General features: G+C 46.1%; 1 protein-coding gene and 1 long non-coding RNA gene across 6 annotated transcripts in view; both read left to right on the top strand.

Moving 5' to 3' along the window:
• Window positions 1-20,292, top strand: part of ACTN4 (actinin alpha 4) — a 79,033-nt gene that overhangs the window by 21,896 nt on the left and 36,845 nt on the right. The gene's annotated exons all lie outside the window — the stretch shown is intronic.
• On the top strand, window positions 6,313-8,309 carry LOC123651122. The gene is made up of 2 exons (XR_006739612.1): window positions 6,313-6,447; window positions 7,209-8,309. It is a non-coding gene; the product is annotated as an uncharacterized LOC123651122 (long non-coding RNA).

Below are 20,292 nucleotides of genomic sequence, written 5' to 3'. Positions count from 1 at the left end.
CTTGTGCTGAAACTGGTTTGGCTCAGTGGATAGAGCATCGGTCTGCCAACTGAAAGGTCCCGGGTTCGATTCCGGTCAAGGGCATGTACAGTGGTTGCAGGCACATCCCCAGTGGGGTGTGTGTAGGAGGCAGCTGATTGATGATTCTCTCTCATCGACATTTCTAATTCTCTATCCCTCTCCTTTCCTGTCTGTAAAATATCAATAAAAAAATAAAGTTGTTGACTTGAAAAAAATTTTTGACACTTACCATATTTTTCGGACCATAAGACACTCCGGACCATAAGACGCACCAGATTTTAGAGAAGGGAAATGAAGAAAAAAAGATTCTGAAACAAATAGTGTCCTAAAATATTTTATGTGCATTAAAACCCAACATCACAGTCATAAACACATGTAATCAACCCTGTAAAGTAAACAGCGGCATTTAGAACCATTTTAGAGCCGGGCAAGCACACAGAGACCACACAGAGCCGGGCAAGTAAAAAAACTTTTTTTTTAAAGTATATGTGTAGGCTATATTTGGACCATAAGACGCAGGGACTTTCCCCCCCCCCACTTCTGGGGGGAAAAAGTGCGTCTTATGGTCCGAAAAATACGGTATACCCGAAAAAATGCATGTAATTTTTTTTTTCTAAGCGTTAATTGAGTTTCCTTTTAATGGGATTAGTGACCTCACAGAAAATAATACTTATCAAACCTTGCATTTGGAGCTGTCTGTCTGGAAAAAGGAAACTCTCCATAAAACATCGCCCTCAACTTTAACTTTTTTTGGGCTCTGCACTGGTTTGAGTATTTCCTGGCCCAATTGTTTTCTCAGGCTGGCCTTGAGTCCTTATATGTTTTTGTGCCTAGAAATAGCTGGAGGAAAAATGGTTGTAATGCTTTGAATTGCTCACTGCCTCTCTCTCCTTGAATGGAAACCCTGCAAGAGAAAGGGCTTTTCACTTAGAAAAAACAGCTGAGCAGTACAGACTTTATCACCAGCTAGCCTGTCCCATTATGCCCAGGGCTGTCACTCTACCACAGAGATTAGGATGAGAAAGTTTCTAGCTCTCCACAGATTGGAGTAGAGGCCAGAGCAGTAGGAGTTCTCGTAAGTGGGAACTGCCAGCCATTTATGCTACACAGGGGTGTTTGTTTCATGAGGCTCTTATTTTTTTAATCTGCATTCCTTTTGGTGGATTTGGAATGAATGGGGAGGAAGGAAGTGAATTATGGAGGGGAAAGGAGAGATAGAGCAACAGTCCGATAAGGAGAAGCCCTCTCCCATTGTTTAATAATTGATCCCAGCATGATTAACAGAGAAGGTGGGGTCATCCATCCATTCATCATTTATTGAGCAATTATCCAGTATGTGACATAAACAAGGTACCAAATAAAGAGATGTGAACAATGCCCTAGTCAATTTTGGCTTGTGAATAGAGCGTTGGCTACTGACTGAAGGGTCCCAGGTTCGATTTCCATCATCAAGGGCATATGTCTGGGTTGCGGACTCGATCCCCAGTAAAGAGCATGCAGGAGGCAGCCCATCAATGGTTCTCTCTCATCATTGATGTTTCTATTTCTTTCTCCCTCTCCCTTCCTCTCTGAAATCAATTAAGAGAGATGTGAACAAAACAGTAGTTCCTATCCTCATGGGGCTTACAGCCCAGTGGGGAAGAGAGATATTAAACAGCAAAAACAACAAAATCCAAAGCATATAGTGTTCCAAATTATGAAGGGAAAGAGCAGAGCCCTTTAAGAGGGTAGAGTAGGGAAATTGATTCAGATTGGGCAAGAGCCATTATGTTTGCCTTTTTTGAGATGTTGACAGTGAAATGGGACCTGGAGGGTAAGCAGGAGCCAACCTGGGAGAGGAGCATCCTAGGTAAGAGTCCTGAGGAACATGAGAGGAGAGAACTAGAAGTTGGGGCAGAGTCACCCAGCTAGTGTGGCTCAGTGGTTGAACATCATCCTATGAACAGGAGGTCATGGTTGGATTCCTAGTCAGAGTACATGCCCTGGTTTGGGGCTCCATCCCCAGCAGGGGGCATTCAGGAGGGAGCCAGTCCATGACTTTCTCATCATTGATGTTTCTATTTCTCTCTCTCTCTCTCTCTGAAATCAATAAAAACATATCTTAAAAAGAAAAGAAGAGGCAGAGTGGGGAAGGCGGTGTGAGATGAGGTAATAAAGGTGACTGCAGCCAGAACATACCTCCAATAAGGACTGTGGATTTTATCCTAAATGCAACAGAAAGCATGGATTTTACAAATATTTATTTCATTTTAGTCACTGTTTTAGGTACTGGGTATACAGTTATGAAGAAGACAGATAGGACCATCCTTGCCCTCATTACACTCATACTCAAGTGGAACACCATGGAAATGTGTCTTTTTTGATGTTGGGACAGATCCTGTGAGAGCTTATAACACAAACAATACATTTCCTTCTGTTCTTTCATTTTATCCTCACATCAACCTTGTTTTTTTTTTTTTTATCTCCTCCTTACAGATGAGGAAACAGATTCAGAAAGGTTATATGACTTTCCCAAGGTCATTCAGCCAAACAACAGAACTAAGAATCAATCCATACTCTTTTCCTTTGAGGTTATTTCTTCCACATCAGGACTGGTCAGGACTGAGCTGTTGTTTCTGTTCCCTTTCACTTTCCACCTCTAGTAGTAAGACTCAATGTTCTCGGGGATCCTTGGATGCTAGGGCTGTGAGAGCCATCAGAGTGCAAATGATTTGGGTTTTATCGGATGGGGTGTGGAGAGGGGACAGCCTAGTCATGGCAGTCATGGGATTTCATCTTCCTCTCACTGGGGAACCTGTCTAAACAGTGTTGTGAAGTTGGGGTGTTAACTTGGCTCTGAGCATACCTTCTGGGTTCTGTCTGTCTATATATGGCTTCATCTCAAAGAGCAGGTGATGGCAGTGGGAGTTTTCTGTGTTGCTGGTGGGAGGTGCCCAGCTACATTCCTTTGTAGACAAGCACAAACTAGATATTTTTTAAATTGAAGGTCTGAAACTAGCCAAGAGTGAATCCAGGTCTGAAAAGCATATGGTGAGAGTATAGCCAACCTAGCTTGGGTGTTTGTTGCCTTCTTGACTTGCTTGGTTTTTCTTTTGATTTCAGAGAGGAAGGGAGAGGGAGAGAGAGTCAGAAACATCAATGATGAGAGTCATTGACTGGCTGCCTCCTTCTTGCCCCCTACTGGGGATCGAGCCTGCAACCCTGGCATGTACCCTTGACTAGAATAGAACCCAGGACCCTTCATTCCACAGGCTGATGCTCCATCCACTGAGCCAAACCAGCCAGGGCAACTTTACTGCTTTTTAGTAAGCCTAAAAAATCTCTCTCAAGAGGGAGGATCTTTGTGAAAGTCTCAGGCACATTCTTTGTGGCTGACAGCAGAGGCCTCCAGCTATCAGAAGGTCTCAACTCCATCTTTCTGTCTTGTACATTTTGGCTGATGAGGTGCTAGGCAGAGGTTTTAGCAGCTACCAGAAGGATTCTTGATGAAAGGTCAGCTGGATGGATCCAGCTCTTCATTGCCCAGCCGATAGGCCTCATAGCAGGGAGAGAGCAGGGCTTGGACACCCAGGGTACATGGCCCAGCTGTGCAGAGGCTGCAGCTGGACCCATGTGCATTCTCGGGCTTTCTTCTGCATTGGAGGCTGTAGACTTGGTTTCTTATGAACACAGGTCGTGAAGCTAAAGAAGTTCAGGTGCTGATCCTGGCCCAGGACTTAACTGCTGAAGGGACTTTGGGCAAGGAAGCCTTGGGTTCCTCATCTACAATACAGGGTTGATAATGTATTTATACCAGGACTCAGTGAAGTGATGTGTTTAGCATTTTGTAGAGACAAGTAAATGGTGGCTGTTTTATTTTATTTATTTTTATATATTTTTATTGATTTCAGAGAGGAAGGGAGAGGGATAGAGAGATAGAAACATCAATGATGAGAAAGAATCATTGATTGGCTGCCTTCTGCACGCCCCTTACTGGAGATCGAGCCAGCAACCCATGCATGTGCCCTTGACGGGAATCGAACCTGGGACCCTTTAGTACGCAGGCCAACACTGTCCACTAAGCCAAATCAGCTAGGGCAGTGGTCGGCAAACTCATTAGTCGACAGAGCCAAATATCAACAGTACAACAATTGAAATTTCTTTTGAGAGCCGGAAACTGACTTCTGCACATGGGCCACGAAGTTTCAGTCGCACTGTACATGAGCGCCCGCATGTGGTATTTTGTGGAAGAGCCACACTTAAGGGGCCAAAGAGCCGCATGTGGCTCGTGAGCTGCAGTTTGCCTACCACTGAGCTAAGGCAATGGTGGCTGTTTTAATTATTACTCTGTCTATTGAGGGTGTTGGGGTTTGGGATGCAGTTTTATGAGGTCTTATCCTATGGTGTCTGGAGTCCCAATAGGAGTGATTTGGTTGTGAGAGTGAGAATTGGAAACATTTCTTCAACCAGGAGGCCTTAGAGCTGTTTTATGATGTCTACATTTGAAGACAGCTGCTCTTTGAATAGTGACACCGAGTTCTAGCAAGTTCATTGCTAGGTATATACACATTAAGCATTTAAGGGGTCCAGGAAACAAGGTTCTTAGAAAGAGGCAGCAATCTCATACTCATCTTGATTATCTCAGACACAGGGTGGTGGATGGAGCCCATGTAGTTTAGGAGCATACTCTGGTCATTGCTGGGCTAGGAAGCTAAGCTAGAAGAGGCCGAGTGCTTTGTTTAGTAGTGTCCTACTAGTGGGCTAGAGACTGCTGAGGGGGGCCAGTGGGCCCATAGAAGGAGGTATTGTATGTCCTGCAGAACACCACATATGCCCTTCCCTCTGGGAAACCTTCCACCTCTGCAGGGCCTCTGGGGCCGGATATGGAAGGTAAACAGGCAGCCCTTCTGTTCTTTACCACAGACAGGCCCGGAAAGGCCCGTGTTGTAGCTTTTCATCTCAGGAAGCCCTGAGGTCCCCCCCGGCCCTCCTGAAGTAGCTCATTGTCCCTTTGCAGGAGCATAACCGGTGCTCCAGCTCCTGAAGCACCGATGGAGAACCGCTGTGGCTCAGGCACGATGCTGAAGTGTGAGCAGCAGCCCCTGCCCCGCTCCAATTCGTTCTCCACATAATGTCCAGCTTGAAATCTCGACTGGAATCCTTTGCCCTCCGGATAAAATCGGAAGTCTACTGGGCCCTGTAGGATCTGTTTTCTTGAGCCTCCTCTCTCTACCCTCCATCATATCACTACACACCAGATGCCTCAGCTCCATTCTCTTTCCTACCTGTGGAACCCCTGTCCTCTCCAAATCCCCCCTTTAGATCGGGATTTATATTCCTTTTTTTAAAACAAAACAATACAAAACAAAACATTTTATTGAGTTTTTACAGAGAGGAAGGGAGAGAGAGTTAGAAACATTGATGAGAGAGAAACATCAGTCATCTGTCTCCTGCACACCCCTCACTGGGAATGTGCCCACAACCAAGGTGCATGCCCTTGACTGGAATCGAACCTGGAACCCTTGAGTTTGCAGGCCGATGCTCTATCCACTGATCCAAACCGGTTAGGGCCTGAGTTTATATTCCTTTGTGTAGGGAAGTTGGGCCTGAACCCTCTGGCCTAGGTTCTGTCTTTGTGGCATGCCTATTACCTCCACTTCTCTTTTTACCTCTAACCACCCGTTGCTCCTTTTACCCCTTCCGCTTCCCTCCCCCATTAGCCATGAGAGTAGACTGAATCTATTTCTTCCATTGCTCTGCCCATAGTTTGCAGGACAATGTCTGGAAAATATAGGTGCTCAATAAATATTTATTGAATGAGCAGATCAGTGGTTAGCCAGTCAGGCTGATAGAATGGACCTGCCATCATCTGTTCCCTCATTTATTTGAGAACTTTCCATGGAACAGTACCTCTGCTTAGTGTTAAGGGCAGAGATTGATCACTCACAGCCCCTCCTCGGAGAAAGAGGATGCTGTCACTTTCCAGGCCAGGTTACCTCTGTAGGCCAGTTGAATCCCATCTAAAAGTTGGCCCTATCCTAAGCTGTGTGCTCCATGATCATAAGAAGTACTTCTGCCAAAACCGGTTTGGCTCAGTGGATAGAGCATCGGTCTGCAGAGTGAAAGGTCCCAGGTTTGATTCCGGTCAAGGGCATGTACATTGTTTGCGGGCACATCCTGGGTAGGGGCTGTGTAGGAGGCAGCTGGTTGATGTTTCTCTCTCTCATCGACGTTTCTAACTCTCTATCCCTCTCCCTTTTTCTCTGTGGAAAATCAATAAAATATATTTTTTTAAAAAGAAAAAGAAAAAAAAGAAGTACTTCTCTGGACATTTCGAGGCAGCCAGGTGTCCTTGAAGAGTTCTGTATCAGTGCCTGCCAGTTATGAGACACAAATAGGATGCTTTTTGAGTGGGGAAAGAAGAGGAGATTACTGTTGCCTGGAGAGGTGAGAGAATCATTGTTAGAACAGAATTCATCCTATTTTGTGTAGATATTTACCAAGCTAGGTGGCTCTGTGTGCCAGACATGGGTCTAGGCGCAGGGACACAGATGATAGAGATGAGAGAAAGCCTCTCCTATCAAAATGAGACATGTGGCTAGACCTCCTCACCCCTTTTAAACGTTTTCCTTTTATGCAGAAATTGCTATCTATAGGTCAAATAAACATATATAGTAAGAGACAATAGAGTGTTTTATTTCTATAGCTAAAAGCATAAAAATATAGCCCTGTGGTTTAGCTGGCTGGCCACCTTCCTGAAACCCAGCTCACTGTTATACTGAGTTCTAGGGCAGCCCACTCATCTCCCTGTCCCGAGCTGAGCCTGGAGACTCGCAATACCAGGAAAGGAAGCACAGTCTGGGCTATCTTTGGTGGCCATTGTTATTTATGGGGCATTGGCAGAGAAGTCAGTACCATGGAAACTCTAGAGAAAGATAGAGGCTACGCGGTGTGGTTGAGCAGAATTCGATAGCTCTTCGGTGCTCTCCAGGCCATGGGACCCAGAACAACACGGCCGCCCTGTCTCTGCTGTCGGGCTTGTCCTAGGGCTTTGTCTGCCTTGTCCCTCCACACCTCCTTCACTGCCGCATGAGCGATGCTAGGGAATCAGTCTCACTGTGTTGAGTCCCTGCCCCTGGGACCTTCTCTCTGTTTGGAAGACAAAACCTGAGACTGTTTCTCCTTTTAAATGCAACTTTGTTCTGCAGGAGAGGAGAAAAGTGAGAAGGAGGTGGCTTGTTCCTTTGACAATAGTAAGGTGTGCTCCAATAGGCCTTTGAAAAGGCCTTTACTTGATAACATAAGGAGGGGAACACAGGGAACTTACTGGGAATCTGAAGCCGGAAGAGGAGTAAGAGCAGGCAGATCTGTCCTTGTAGGAAAATAGAAAGGGGCCGGATGGCCCACAAGTTGGGTTCTACCCTGGGAAAAAGAAACATACTCGGAAATTGGTGCTCACTGATTCCATTACTTCTCAGCTCCCCTGAGTCCGCTCTCTGAGATCTCTAAAGACTTCCATTCCGAGGGTGTGTGTGCAACACCACCTAGTCAGGATGTATTTGGCACCTCCCATGGTAGGCCCTGCCTTCTCAAACTCTCTGCAATGCATGATCCTTAAACACACACACACACACACACACACACACACACACTCACACACTCACACGAAGAGAGAATCCTTGTGTACCCATCTCCTAGCATCAACGATTATCAGCATTTTGCCATACTTGTTTTATCAGTTTCTCCCAACAATTCCCTCCTTAGAGAATTTTAGACAATCCCAACCATCACCTATAAGTGCTTTAGTATGTTTCTAATAGATTTCAATGTACATGTTTTTGATATAATTAGTTATACTTGATGCTTCTGACCATTTTCTTCAGACACAAACTCAAAATGCCTCCCTTTGCCTTCCTTGACATGACCTTCTTGCTGTTTCTCTGACTCTTCTCATTCCCTGTCTCTGAATTTTGCTTCTTAAATGTGGACATTCCATAATATCCTTTCCCTGGAGGATTTTATCTGCCCACCCTTCCCTAGTCATAAGCCGCACGCCTCTGTGGATAACTCCCATGTTTCTAGTCCTGATACACTTATTACTCTCCAGAGCAATTGCTTACTAGCATGCCTCTTTCCTTTATTAGACTGGGAGGTCTTTCATGGAAGACCCTTTTCTTATTTCTCCCTGTATCTCCAGCACCATCACTATGTCCGGCCTTCGGAGAAGCTTAGGAAGTGTTTGCATGAGTGATGGAATGAAGGCGTGTGAATAAATGACCTTCTTGCAGAGTTTTAGACTTCAGTGTCTTAAAATACACACACACACACACACACACACACACACACACATATAATTCAGCAAGGAAAGGAGAGGGTGAGAGAGATAGAAACATTAATGATGAGAGAATATCATTGATTGGCTGCCTCCTTCACACCCCACAATGGGGATTGAGCCTACAATACAGACATGTGCCCTGGCCAGGAATCAAACCATGATCTCCTGATTCGTAGATTGACACTCAACCACCGAGTCACGCCAGCTGGGCATAGACGTCAGTTTCTGAAAGATGCTGATTGTGCAGCACATACCTCATTTTCAGCATGTCCCCAATCAAACTCTTTTCCCAGTCCCTCTCTGGCTTCTCCATACCCAAGTTTGACATTAGTCATCCAAGTCCAAAACCTTGGAATCATTTTTTATCCTCACCATGTCTGTAATGGGAACCAAGTTTTTTTCTTTTATATGTCTCTCAGGATCCTAACCTTTTTTCTTTTTTCTTTCTTTCTTTTTTTTAAATATATTTTATTGATTTTTTACAGAGAGGAAAGGAGAGAGATAGAGAGCTAGAAACGTCGATGAAAGAGAAACACTGACCAGCCGCCTCCTGCACACCCCCCACCGGGGATGTGCCCGCAACCAACGCACATGCCCCTGACCGGAATCGAACCTGGGACCCTTCAGTCCGCAGACCGACGCTCTACCACTGAGCCAAACCGGTTTTGGCCCTTTTTTCTTTTGTTTGTTACTACTGTTAACCTAAATCAGGACCACATAGTGGGTGCTTAAAAGTGCAAATTCTAAAATCAGAGAGCCTAGGTGTAAACTATAGTGTTGCCACTTGCTACCTTGAGCTGTGTGACTTTGGGAGAATGCCTTAACCACTCTGTGGGGATAATGTCTGCCTCCAGAGGCTGTGGTGAGACTTAAGTGTGTTAGTACGTGTGTGCCTTTTGTACCATGTCCATCACACAGGAAGTGGGTTGCTGTTGGCTGCCGCCGCCATAGCCACCGCCACCGCCATCATCATCATTCCTGTGCTCAGGTCTCCTGAAGCAGCTCTTAACTGGCTTACTCCAGTCTCCTAATTCACCTCAGCGTCTCCATGAACATTATCTCTCCAAGATTCATATCTAACCAGGTCACTGAGAAATCTTCCCATCCCCCCACTATCCAGAGAACAAATGTTAGTTTTTTTGGTTTCTCTACCTTCTGATCCCCAACTGACACCATCTCCTGTCACCTCCTTTTGAGATCCCCAAATATCTTCTGCATATTCGTGTGTTTTTTTGCTCTTGATGTTCCCACTACAGGGAACAACCTTCTTCCCAGGTCACCACCTATCGAAATAGCTCTCCTCTTTCATGGCCCAGATCAGGTGTCACCTGACCTCTGTTGTCCTCGGATCACACTGCCCAGCAGGGACTGGCTCACAGTGTCTCTCTCCAGCCAGACCATGCACTCCTCCAGGGTAGGACTGGCAGGTTCTGTGGATCTCCCCAAACTCTTGGTTGTGACTGTCTTTACTAGCTATTCTGATGCTCAGGTTCCCCAGGAGATGGGAAGCTAGCTACTCGAAAGCAAGTTTCACCTTAACAGATATTTAGTTAAATAAACTGAGGCTTTCTTATTCACTCTCTCTTTAGTAGTTCTTCTTCTTTTCCAAATCTAGCAGTTCTCTTTTTTTAAATCCTCTTCCTCCTCCTCCTCCTCTACTACTACTACTACTACTACTACTTCTTCTTCTTCTTCTTCTTCTTCTTCTTCTTCTTCTTCTTCTTCTTCTTTTCTTGTTCTTGTTCTTGTTCTTGTTCTTGTTCTTGTTCTTCTTGTTCTTAGGAGAGGATGCTATGGAAGTTGCTCCCACTGGACAACTTTGGGCAACCCTGGCATGAATTCAGGTTGCCATTATCTGGTTCTGGTTCTCCCTGTCAGGTCCCATCTGTAGGCAGCAGGCCAGACATTGGGGGAACTTTGGGATACAGGCCTTCTTGACTTCCCTTTGTTTGTTGCTGTACCTTACAGAAGGTCTCAGCCATCTCAGACCAGAACAGTAGCACATGTGGTGTCTGCCTTCCTCCATCCTCCTGCCACTAACTGAGGAGAGATCAGAAACTACTCTTTCCCCTTCCATAGCTTGGCCTGGCAGAGCCTTGTCCTCTCCTCAGTCTACTGTGAAAAGAGCCACAATCCTTTGGAATTGACTTGGCATGGAGGATTTAAGATTTAAAGCAGTGATATTTTTCCATAGCACAACTGTTTTTTAAGTTTAGTTTCATGTAATAAAGTAGATTAAATATAAAATAGATTTTTTAAAAAAAGAGCTGCTAGATTTGGAAAAGAAAGACAACAAAAAGAGTTGCTGAGGTTAGATTTGAGTAGGGGCACCTATTTTTACCTCTGGCATCCCTCAAGAACACTCTTTTGGGAATGCTGTGTGAAAATCACTCCTTGCACCAAAACCGGTTTGGCTCAGTGGATAGAGCATCGGCCTGCAGACTGAAAGTCTCAGGTTCGATTCCGATCAAGGGCATGTATGTTGGCTGCGGGCACATCCCCAATAGGGGGCGTGCAGGAGGCAGCTGATCGATGTTTCTCATCCATGTTTCTATCTCTCTCCCTTCCTCTCTGTAAAAAATCAATAAAATATATTTTAAAAAAGAAAGAAAAAAGAAAATCACTCCTTGGTATAACTTCCACTTCACTGAAGGAAGTGTTCCATCTACTGCTGTTACCCTTGAATGAAGTATCCCGTGGTTCACTCTTAGGCCTATGTGTTTTGAAGAAGATGGGATGTCCTGGGTCTGCCCATTGGATGTGTCTTCATACTATGGAGCCTTCTGGTTCTGTGTGTGTGTGGGGGGGGGGGGGGGGCAGGGTAGGGGAGGTGCTTTGACAAAGGATAGCAAATCTTAGCAGCTTTGCCCTCAAAGTTCTCTCCCTCCATCTTCACTGCTATAACCCTGCCATCCACATGGCCTCCAGAAATATCTTCCCACACCATAAATCTGCTCATATTACTATTTCCCCTGTGAGACCCTCCAAAGGCTTCCTGGAGGCCCTTACTGCCTACCCCCTTGGCCTATAAGGTACAATGTGAGTACTCTAATACTCTTCTTCTAGGCCCCCTGGAATAATGTCCCTACCTGTCAGTTGATTGGCTTTTTTTGTTTGTTCAGGCTCAAATGTCCCATCCATAGAGAGGTCTTCCTTGATTGGCTAAACTTGATTCCCTATCTGGCTGTCCCCCTCCTCTATTTACTCTTTGCCACATTACCCTGTTTTATTGCACGTCACTATATAATACCTTCTTTTCCTATGTATTGTCTCCTCCACTAGTATGTAAGCTTCATGAGGGCAGGAATGTTTGTCCATTTAATTCTAGTGCTCAGAGTAGTATGTAGCATGTAGTAGATGCTCAGTACATTTTAAAATTGGAATGAATGAATGAAGTTTGGGAGAGGCTTAGAGCAGTGAGTCTTGCCCTTTGTGGGGAGGATGTGTGATGCCAGCATTTTGGGCCCAGGATGGAATGACTCTGGAATCCTGTGAGGCCCAGTCTCTGAACCTCAACTTGCTGGTCTGTTCCAGCCTGAAATTGATTTCCTTTGGGCCTTGCCTTGAATCTGGCCCTGTGAACAGAAGGCGGTGTCTAAAGCCAGGCCTCCCCTGCCATGAGTGGGGAGAAGAGTGATACAGCCGCTTAGCCTAGGAGCCACTAACTTTACCCTCCGCTTCTCTAAAGGCACACAATGGCAGTTGGGCTGCACCTTTGCTTTATGAGTCATCGGCAATTAGCCCCACCTGTCATAAATTGTTATTTCCTATTCTTTCAGAGCACCTTTATCTTCTATGCAATCCTGAACGGATTTGATGCAGGATCAGTTAACACGTGGTGTCGAAATTTGTCATTGTGCCCATATAAGGCAAACTCCTCAGGTTTCTTTTTACCTTGGCAGAATCACAGGAATGTCAAGGTAACCAGGACACCTCAGCATAGCTCTGATTCTCACTGGGTCACCTGACTTGTCCTCCTCCTCCCATGACTCACCCTGCAGCCCAGCACTAGGCCTGTTGAGCTTTTGGTGGATGGAATTGGCCAAGAGCCTCCTGGGTAGCAGTTGATTTTATATCTTCTATAGAGTGAATCAGATGAGAGAAACTATGTGAGGTACCTCACATGGGGCCTGACAGGGAGAGAAACAGAAATGGAAAGCAACCTTGGCCAGAGTTGAGGTTAATTAGAAGATGAAGTGGGTCCCAGGTCTGACACCTACCAGCTCTGTGTCCATGGGCAGATCTCTTCAGCATTTGGAGCCTTATCTGTAAAATTTAGAGTACTCAGAACAAATCCTGGTACACAGAAAGTGCTCAATAAATGAGTCATTTGTACAATTTGGGTAATCCCTACACCCCACCCAATCAGCCCCTTATAGCTTTAATGGGGCACAGTGAACTGGTACGTTGAGTCCCTTTAAAACAACCCAAATCTTCATGATTACCCTCCCCCCCTCCCCCGCCCCACTCCCATGCACAGAGGCAGACACTCCTTTGTTGTTACAGAGTCAGAACTGTCCCTGAAAGTGGTGGGGGCCCCTTTCTCCTGACATCACACTGTTCTTGGAGACAGCCACTCCTTATGACTCTATGGTTTGGCCAGGCCTTAGTGCCAGCCCCAGGAAGGCCTGTAGGTAGGGCGAGCCAGGGTGAGAGTCTAGCCTTGTCACTCTGCCAGGGCAAATGGTTTCACCGTTTTTAATGGAGCAATTATGAGTCAGAGGTTTCAGTCTCTCTTTACTGGTTCCTCCCAATCCTATAATTACTCTTTGGCTATAGAATCTTATTTTGCTTTGTTTTTAAGACTCTCCCAAAATACTATTAATATTGTCCATCTCATGTGTCCAAGGGGTCTAAGATGGAGTTAATATGACAAAGGAAAAAAAACACTCCCCTCCCCCCCACCAAATCCAGAATGATTTCTTAAAACTGTGCCCCCAACACCATCCTGGTGCCATGCCAGGAAGTAGAGCTCCATAAGGCCAAGGATAAGAGTAGGTAACTCTGAACACCACTAGTTACTTCTTGGCAAACTCCAGACTCCAAGCCAGGAATTTCTGGTCTGAGGCACCTCCCAGATTGACTGATGGGTTCATTCACTTCCTCATCCAGTACTCACTGAGCCCCTGCTTGCTGCCAGCCCCAAAGAGGAGCTGTGCTGAACCTCGGCAAAGGGCCGGCTGGCTGACAAGTACCAGTATCTCTGTGGGCCCTGTCAGTGCCGGGCCACTCAGAGATGAGAGGAATTGATCATGCAGATAAATGCCCTATATTCTCTTGGCCTCCAAACTCACCCTGCTTCTCAAAGGGATCATCTTACACTCAGGCTCTGAGAGTGAGAAGCCATTGGGCTGGCAGAGTATATGTGAAACAAGGGCATGCCTGTGAGCACTGCCCAGTTTTCCCCAGTGTGTCAAGAGCACACATTTCCAGACCAACCTGCCTCACCCTAGCCATGGTTTCTTCCCCCAACCTCCATCCCCAACCCCACACACCTCCTTGCTTTCACTGGAGCAAGAGAAGGCTTCTGACCAGATAAGCAGACCATTGAATCAGAACATCCCAAACAGGAAGAAAAGATCAGCAAGGAGGAAAGGTGAAACCCACACCACTGTTAGAGCTCGCTCCTCAGCTTCCACTCAGCAGGAAGGCTCAGTTATAGATCTTGTAAATTCCAGCAGAAAAAACCCAAAACAAACAAAAAACAAAAAAACAAAAAAAACCTGTCTGCTAGAAGGCGAACAGAAGGAGCAATGGGAGTATTTGCCCTGCCTTCAGATGCCCTTAGTCTGCAGCAGTCTTTGCACCTCTCAGTTTTGTTGGGGAGTTCCCATGGTGGTCCCAAAAGCCCAGGGCAGAAGTAGCCCTGTCTCATCAGTTGCCTCTTCTGACTTCTCAAATGCCAAGTACCTGTTATCTGGATGAACAAGTCCATGGGAGGATTTGTCCTAACGAAAAATGGACCCTCTGAGACACTTGTTAGGATTCTAAGCCAACCAGTCTCACGACCAGAATTGGCTTGCTCAGGTATCTTTTTGAAGGATCAGAGTTTAATCTCCCCTCCCACCCCGAAACCTGAGCTCAGCTGTAAGCCATTGACAGTAAATGGGGTTTTTGTAGTTCAGACTCCCTGTTCTGCAGGTAAAGGGCCCTGTGCCCAATCCATTTGCAGCAAAATGCCAGATGGGGCTAGAGGAAGCAGAGGGCAGGTCCCTAACCTCTGCTGTTGCCCTAATTTAAAAATTGCCTTTTGGGAGTGGACATTTTCTCTTTTAAAGGTAGCTCTTTCAGGGTAGGCCTCACCCATCTCCTCCTTCTGCCGAAAAGCTCTCCTTTAAGACCTGACCACTGCCTCTGACCTCTACCCTGTGGGTCCCACCTGCTTTTAGTTCAGACACTTATCTCTCTGTGGAATTATCTCTCTGTGGACTCTGTACGGGGTGGTAGGGGCCAGGCTCTTCCCTCTTGGGGAGGACCCAGTTCTGTGGTATCTAATCTCAGTAGCTTTAGGTTGGATGGTTGGTTGAGACAAGATCAGACTTGGGGCACCTCCTTACCCCAGGCTCCCTATCCCTTGCTTCTCTGGTGTTTTTTATTTTTTTAATTTATTTATTTTTATAACATCAAGGGTCCAATGCAGTCTAACAAATCCAGTGGCAAGGACTCTCTGGTTCTACTTGGGCCCTTAGATCCCTCAATTGTAGGATGAGCAGGTTAGATCAGAGTGGGTGGTTCGCAACCTCAGTCACATGCTAGAATCACTTGGTAAGTTTTGTAAAATATCATTGTATAGGACCCACTTTCAGGAAATTGGATTCATTTGGCCTGGAGTGAAGTTCAGGCATTTAAAAATATATATATTTTATTGATTTTCTTACAGAGAGGAAGGGAGAGAGACAGAGAGCTAGAAACATCGATGAGAGAGAAACACCGACCAGCTGCCTCCCGCATATCCTCCACCAGGTATGTGCCCGCAACCAATGTACATGCTCTTGACCAGAATCGAACCTGAGACCCCCCAGCCCGCAGACCGACGCTCTACCGCTGAGCCAAACCGGTTTCGGCAAGTTCAGGCATTTTTAAGGAGCTGCCAGGTCCCATACATTTATTGTCAGTTCACTTTCAATAAGAATGAAATACATATTCAGTGGGACCATCTTGGGAACTCCCCAACAAAACTGAGAGGTGCAAAGAATGCTGCGGCTAGGGGCATCTGGAGGCAGGTTAAATACTCCCATTTCTCCCTCTGTTCACCTTCTCTTAGTACTAATTCAGTAAACAGCGCTAAGAGAACCAAATATCCACATACAGAGAATGGAGTTGAACCCCTAGTTTACAGCATAGACAAAAGAATCCAGCTGGATCAAAGTCCTAAATGCAAGAGCTAAAACCATAAAATTTAGAAGAAAACATAGGCATAAATCGTAACCCTGGAATTAGGCAATGGCTTATTCAATAGGACACAAAAAGCGTGCTACCAAAGAAAAATATTTAAAATAAAAATAATCTAGAGGGGTCTCGCTTCACCAACTGCAGTTCTAATATTGAGGCACCTTCCTGTCCGGGAATGATAGAGTAGTGAAGGTCTCCACTGATTCCTCACCCTGCTGGGCTATTAATAACCTAGTGCTTTCTCTCTGTTATCCTACTTAGGGCTCACATGGTATCTAATATACTCCTTGTACAGAGGAGGAAAATGAAGTGTAGAGAGGTGAAATTTGCTTCCTGAGGCCACACACAATAAATAGAGAAGTAAGAATTTGAACCCGCATCTATTAAGATTCAGGAGCCCTTGTTCTGGAGCTCTGTCATGTTATTCCTTCCTCAGCCTCTCCTTCCAGCCTACCCACTTCTATCCCACTGTCTGGGCCCAGCCCTTAAACCAGGGTATCTGCAAGTTCAGGTGCCTAAGCAAATGGCTGCTGAGGGCTCCTCTTCTATTGGAGTGGCAAGCCGAGAGCACTATCTTCCCGGCTTATTTTTGGAATAGCTCCAGTTCTAGGATTGCTCAAGAAAGCAAGCAGTTTTATCCCTAAGTAGGGACCCTCTCCAATACAAAATGGGACTAGAAACTATGTGGTCATAAATGAGTAGACACGAGAAGCCCCAATACCATTCCATTCTAGCATTTACTGAACACCTACTGTATGCAAGTTAGTGGGGTCCTGCAGCAAAAAAGATCCCACTCTCGCGGAGCTTATATTACATTTGGGAAGGAGACTGGCTATGGACAAAGAACATAATTTCTTTTTTGTTTTGTTTTAATTAAATTTGTTAGAGTGACATTGGTCAAAATGAACATATAGGTTTCAGGTACGTGTTTCTATGTTACAAGATCTATATATTGCACTGTGTGCTCACTACTCAAAGTCAAATCAGAACTTAATTTCTGATAGTAATAAATATAGTGAGTAAGATAAAACAAGAGTAAAGTGATTGCATGGTAGAGATAATAAGTCAGGGAAAGCCTCCTAGGATGATGACCTCTGAGGGAAGTCCTGAGTGATGAGAAAGGAACAGTCCTATAAGGAGCTAGAATAAAGTCTCAGACCAGTGTTCCTCATCAGACAGGGGAATATAATATAAAAATAAGCCAGGGAAGATAGTGCTCTCGACTTGCTACTCCAATAGAAGAGGAGCCCTCAGCAGCCATTAGCTTAGGTCCCTGAACTTGCAGATATCCTGGTTTAAGGGCTGGGCCCAAACAGTGGGATAGAAGTGGATAGGCTGGAAGGAGGCAGGCTGAGGATGATTCCAAAATCGTCCATCACAACAATGATACGCATGCTTTCTGGTGCCTTACAGGGGGTTGGCTGAGGCGGGAACATTGGCTACTGGGTGGGAGCAGAGGGGAAAGGGCTGGTTTATTGGATGGACACGCAGGACCTTTGGAATGCTCGCTATTCTACTTGGTATTTATACCTCTCCTCCAATTTGAAAGTCAGAGATTTTTCATGTAGGCTGAGAAGACTCCGAATAAGGCAATGTGAGGCCAGCACAAAAGAAGCATTCCATATTCCCTGTAACTGCTTTCAAATTAGCTTATGTTGTCACAGGACAGGCAAATATAGCATACCCACTCTGCCCCTGGCTAGATATGCATTTGTGTACCCATGCTGGCAAGGTTGGCTGAGTCTCCTGATGCTGTGCCCACTTAAATGGTGGCCATGTCATCATGACTAGTTCATTTTCTCTCTCAACCTGGTCCCCCATTGGTAAAGGCAATGGATTTTCAAACAAGTGCTCACATAGCCATCTCAAGGCCATTCCAGAGGCTTCACAGATACCCTGGATTGATCCATGCAGATGTTGCCAGGATAATCTCCTTATAGCTAGCAATGAAGCCCTGCTTTCAGAACTGAAAAGGTGCTCTGAGGTCTGGCAGTAGCCTGGCAGATGGACAATAAGAAGGGTGGACGCCTACCCTAGGAATAAATAGCTCTCCTTCCCCTGTGTCCAAACCCCAGGCACCCTTCCTGAGGACCCAGGGAGGCAAGAACTATGGGCAGTGTCAGAGGCCATAGCAGGCAAGGTGGGAGTTTAAGAGGTGCAACTGCACCGTGCCCCAGTGGAGCAGCAGGCCCTACTTGGTACAGCAGAGATGAGGTTTAAAAAAGTAGCACCGTAGGATCACACTTGGGGAGTGTGCTGTGTCCAGTTCCAGGCAACCTGGGCTTGGGGGAAAGACATGCAGCTGTTCCTGGGACAGCAATTAACCTGGGACCTCCTGCTTAAAGAAGTTCATGGTATACACAGTGGGGCAGTGAAGAGGTTTTTTGAAAATCAGAGTCAGCAGAATCCGCGTGGAGCCTCTGCTGGGCAGGCAGGAATAGTGCAGCCTCTAACGCTGATATAAGAGCTCTTCTTTGCTCATAATTAAAGCCAGCATGCTTGCCTCAGCCTTGGAAGGTTGGGAGGGAGCGGAGGGAGGGCAGGGGCAGGCTGTTTCTAGGCCCAAACTGACTTTGCAAAAGACTCCCTTCATTCTGGGCTTGAAGAACATGTTGTGTAGCAGAAAGTCATTGGGGGGAAAAAGGAGAAGAAAAGCTTTTTAGCTGGGTTAGCTGCATCCTACCAGGATCCTTCTTGTACTTTCTATCCCTCTGCCCTCTGGAACACCACTGAGTTGCCAGTGTCTTTCAAATATTTGTTTCTTACTCAGTGACCGCCCCAGCATAGAGAGTTTACCTCTTTGGGTTGGGAGAGGGAGTCATCAACGAATGGCTCATTAAAGCCCACTGCTGCCACATTCCTGGCTGCTTAGGTCACCTCCCGAACAATATCCATCATTCATTTACCCAGCCACCCCACATCCTGGCTGCTGGGAGGGGTCCCTGTGACACAGGAAGGACTTTATGACCAGCCATGCCAGGCCGCCTCCTCCTCCCCCTTCGCATTGAGTGACAAAGCAGAAACAGCTCTGGGGCTGCTCTGAAACTTGCTTTCTTGGGTGCACCACGAGGCCTCAGCATTGGGAGTGGTAACAGTGGATCCCAATGGAACCAACAAGCTCGTCTTTCTTTTACCCCTCCCTCTCCTCCACTATACCCGGTGTTATTTTAGCAACTAGAGAAGAATCTCTAACAGGCTGCCAGTTTGCAGAGGCAAGTTTGGGAGGCTCTTTGTGGTTTTGTTCATGTGTGTTCTGAAAGACAAGTCCACATCCTTCCTCCCTAGATAGGTCAAGGGCTGGGTGCAAGCTCCCTTCATGGGATGACGGGAACAGACTTGGAACAGCAGAGCCTCACACACTGGCCCAGGCCATCCTCCAAAAAGCATGCTAACTTTTGGAGCTACAGTCTTGTCTGCCTGCCTGACTTTGCGAGCTCACCTCCAGCTCTGGGACAGACATGGGGCTGGGGCTCTTGCTGACGTGGTTCTGCTCGCTCTGCTTTGCCCATCTGGTACCTTGCATTCTACTCAAAACATTGTGGAATGAGTGAATACCCTATGTTTGTGCTGATTAGCTCTTTCACCCTAGCCAAGTCACTTAACCTCGCTCTGTTTCAATTTCTTCATCTTAAAATGGAGATGATAATCTCTCACATGATCATGAGGTTGGAGGTTTTAAAGAGTTACTATTTGTAAATAGGAAGAACCAGCAATGAACTGTTATTGCATAGTTACCTTTTAGCATGCCTCTCCCCATCAGAATGTAAATTCTGCCCGGACAGGTTTGGCTCAGTGGATAGAACGTCGGCCTGCGGACTAAAAGGTCCCAGGTTCGATTCCGGTCAAGGGCATGTACCTTGGTTGTGGGCACATCCCCAGTAGGGGGTGTGCAGGAGGCAGCTGATTGATGATTCTCTCTCATCGATGTTTCTAACTCTCTGTCCCTCTCTCTTCCTCTCTGTGAAAAATCAATAAAATATATTATAAAAAAAAGAAAGACTATAAATTCTGTGTCTGTTTTGCTTCCTTCTATGGCAAGTACCCAGTAGGAGTTCCAAGTCAGGATTTGTCAGCCAAGTGAATGCATTGAGTGCCACTTAGGTGAAGCACTGGGGACATGGCCACCGGTCAGTCAGTGCTGCCCCTGGAAAATGACCTTTGACAACACGCAGGTGAGCTCGATGCTCTTGCCTTCCCCTCCTTTAACAAAAGCCAGTACCTTTGAGCCCTTCCAAATGAAATGGAGATCTTGAGCCGGTATTGCCAACATGGCTTCTCTGCCTTCCTCCTGTAAGTTTCTCTCAGAACTCTCTACCCTCTTTCCCACACTGACCTTTGCCCCTTCAGCTTAATCCCGTGCAACAGCAGCCAGCATGACTTTTTGAAGGCTCCATGAGGTTGGACTCTCCGCCTCCTGGCACATCTTACTCCCCTCACGCCTTTCTTCTTGAAACTTGCTGTTTCACCTGTTGTTCTCTTTTATATTTGTACTAGGGGCCCAGTACACAAATTCGTGCAGCTTAAAAGGAGCTCTGGGCTGTGAGGCTGCCATGGCCACAGGGGCA

This window comes from Pipistrellus kuhlii, unplaced genomic scaffold (assembly GCF_014108245.1).
Source record: "Pipistrellus kuhlii isolate mPipKuh1 unplaced genomic scaffold, mPipKuh1.p scaffold_m20_p_38, whole genome shotgun sequence".
Lineage (NCBI taxonomy): Eukaryota > Metazoa > Chordata > Mammalia > Chiroptera > Vespertilionidae > Pipistrellus > Pipistrellus kuhlii.
The sequence above is the reverse complement of the archived record's forward strand: the minus strand, read 5'-3'. Positions and strand labels throughout refer to the sequence as shown.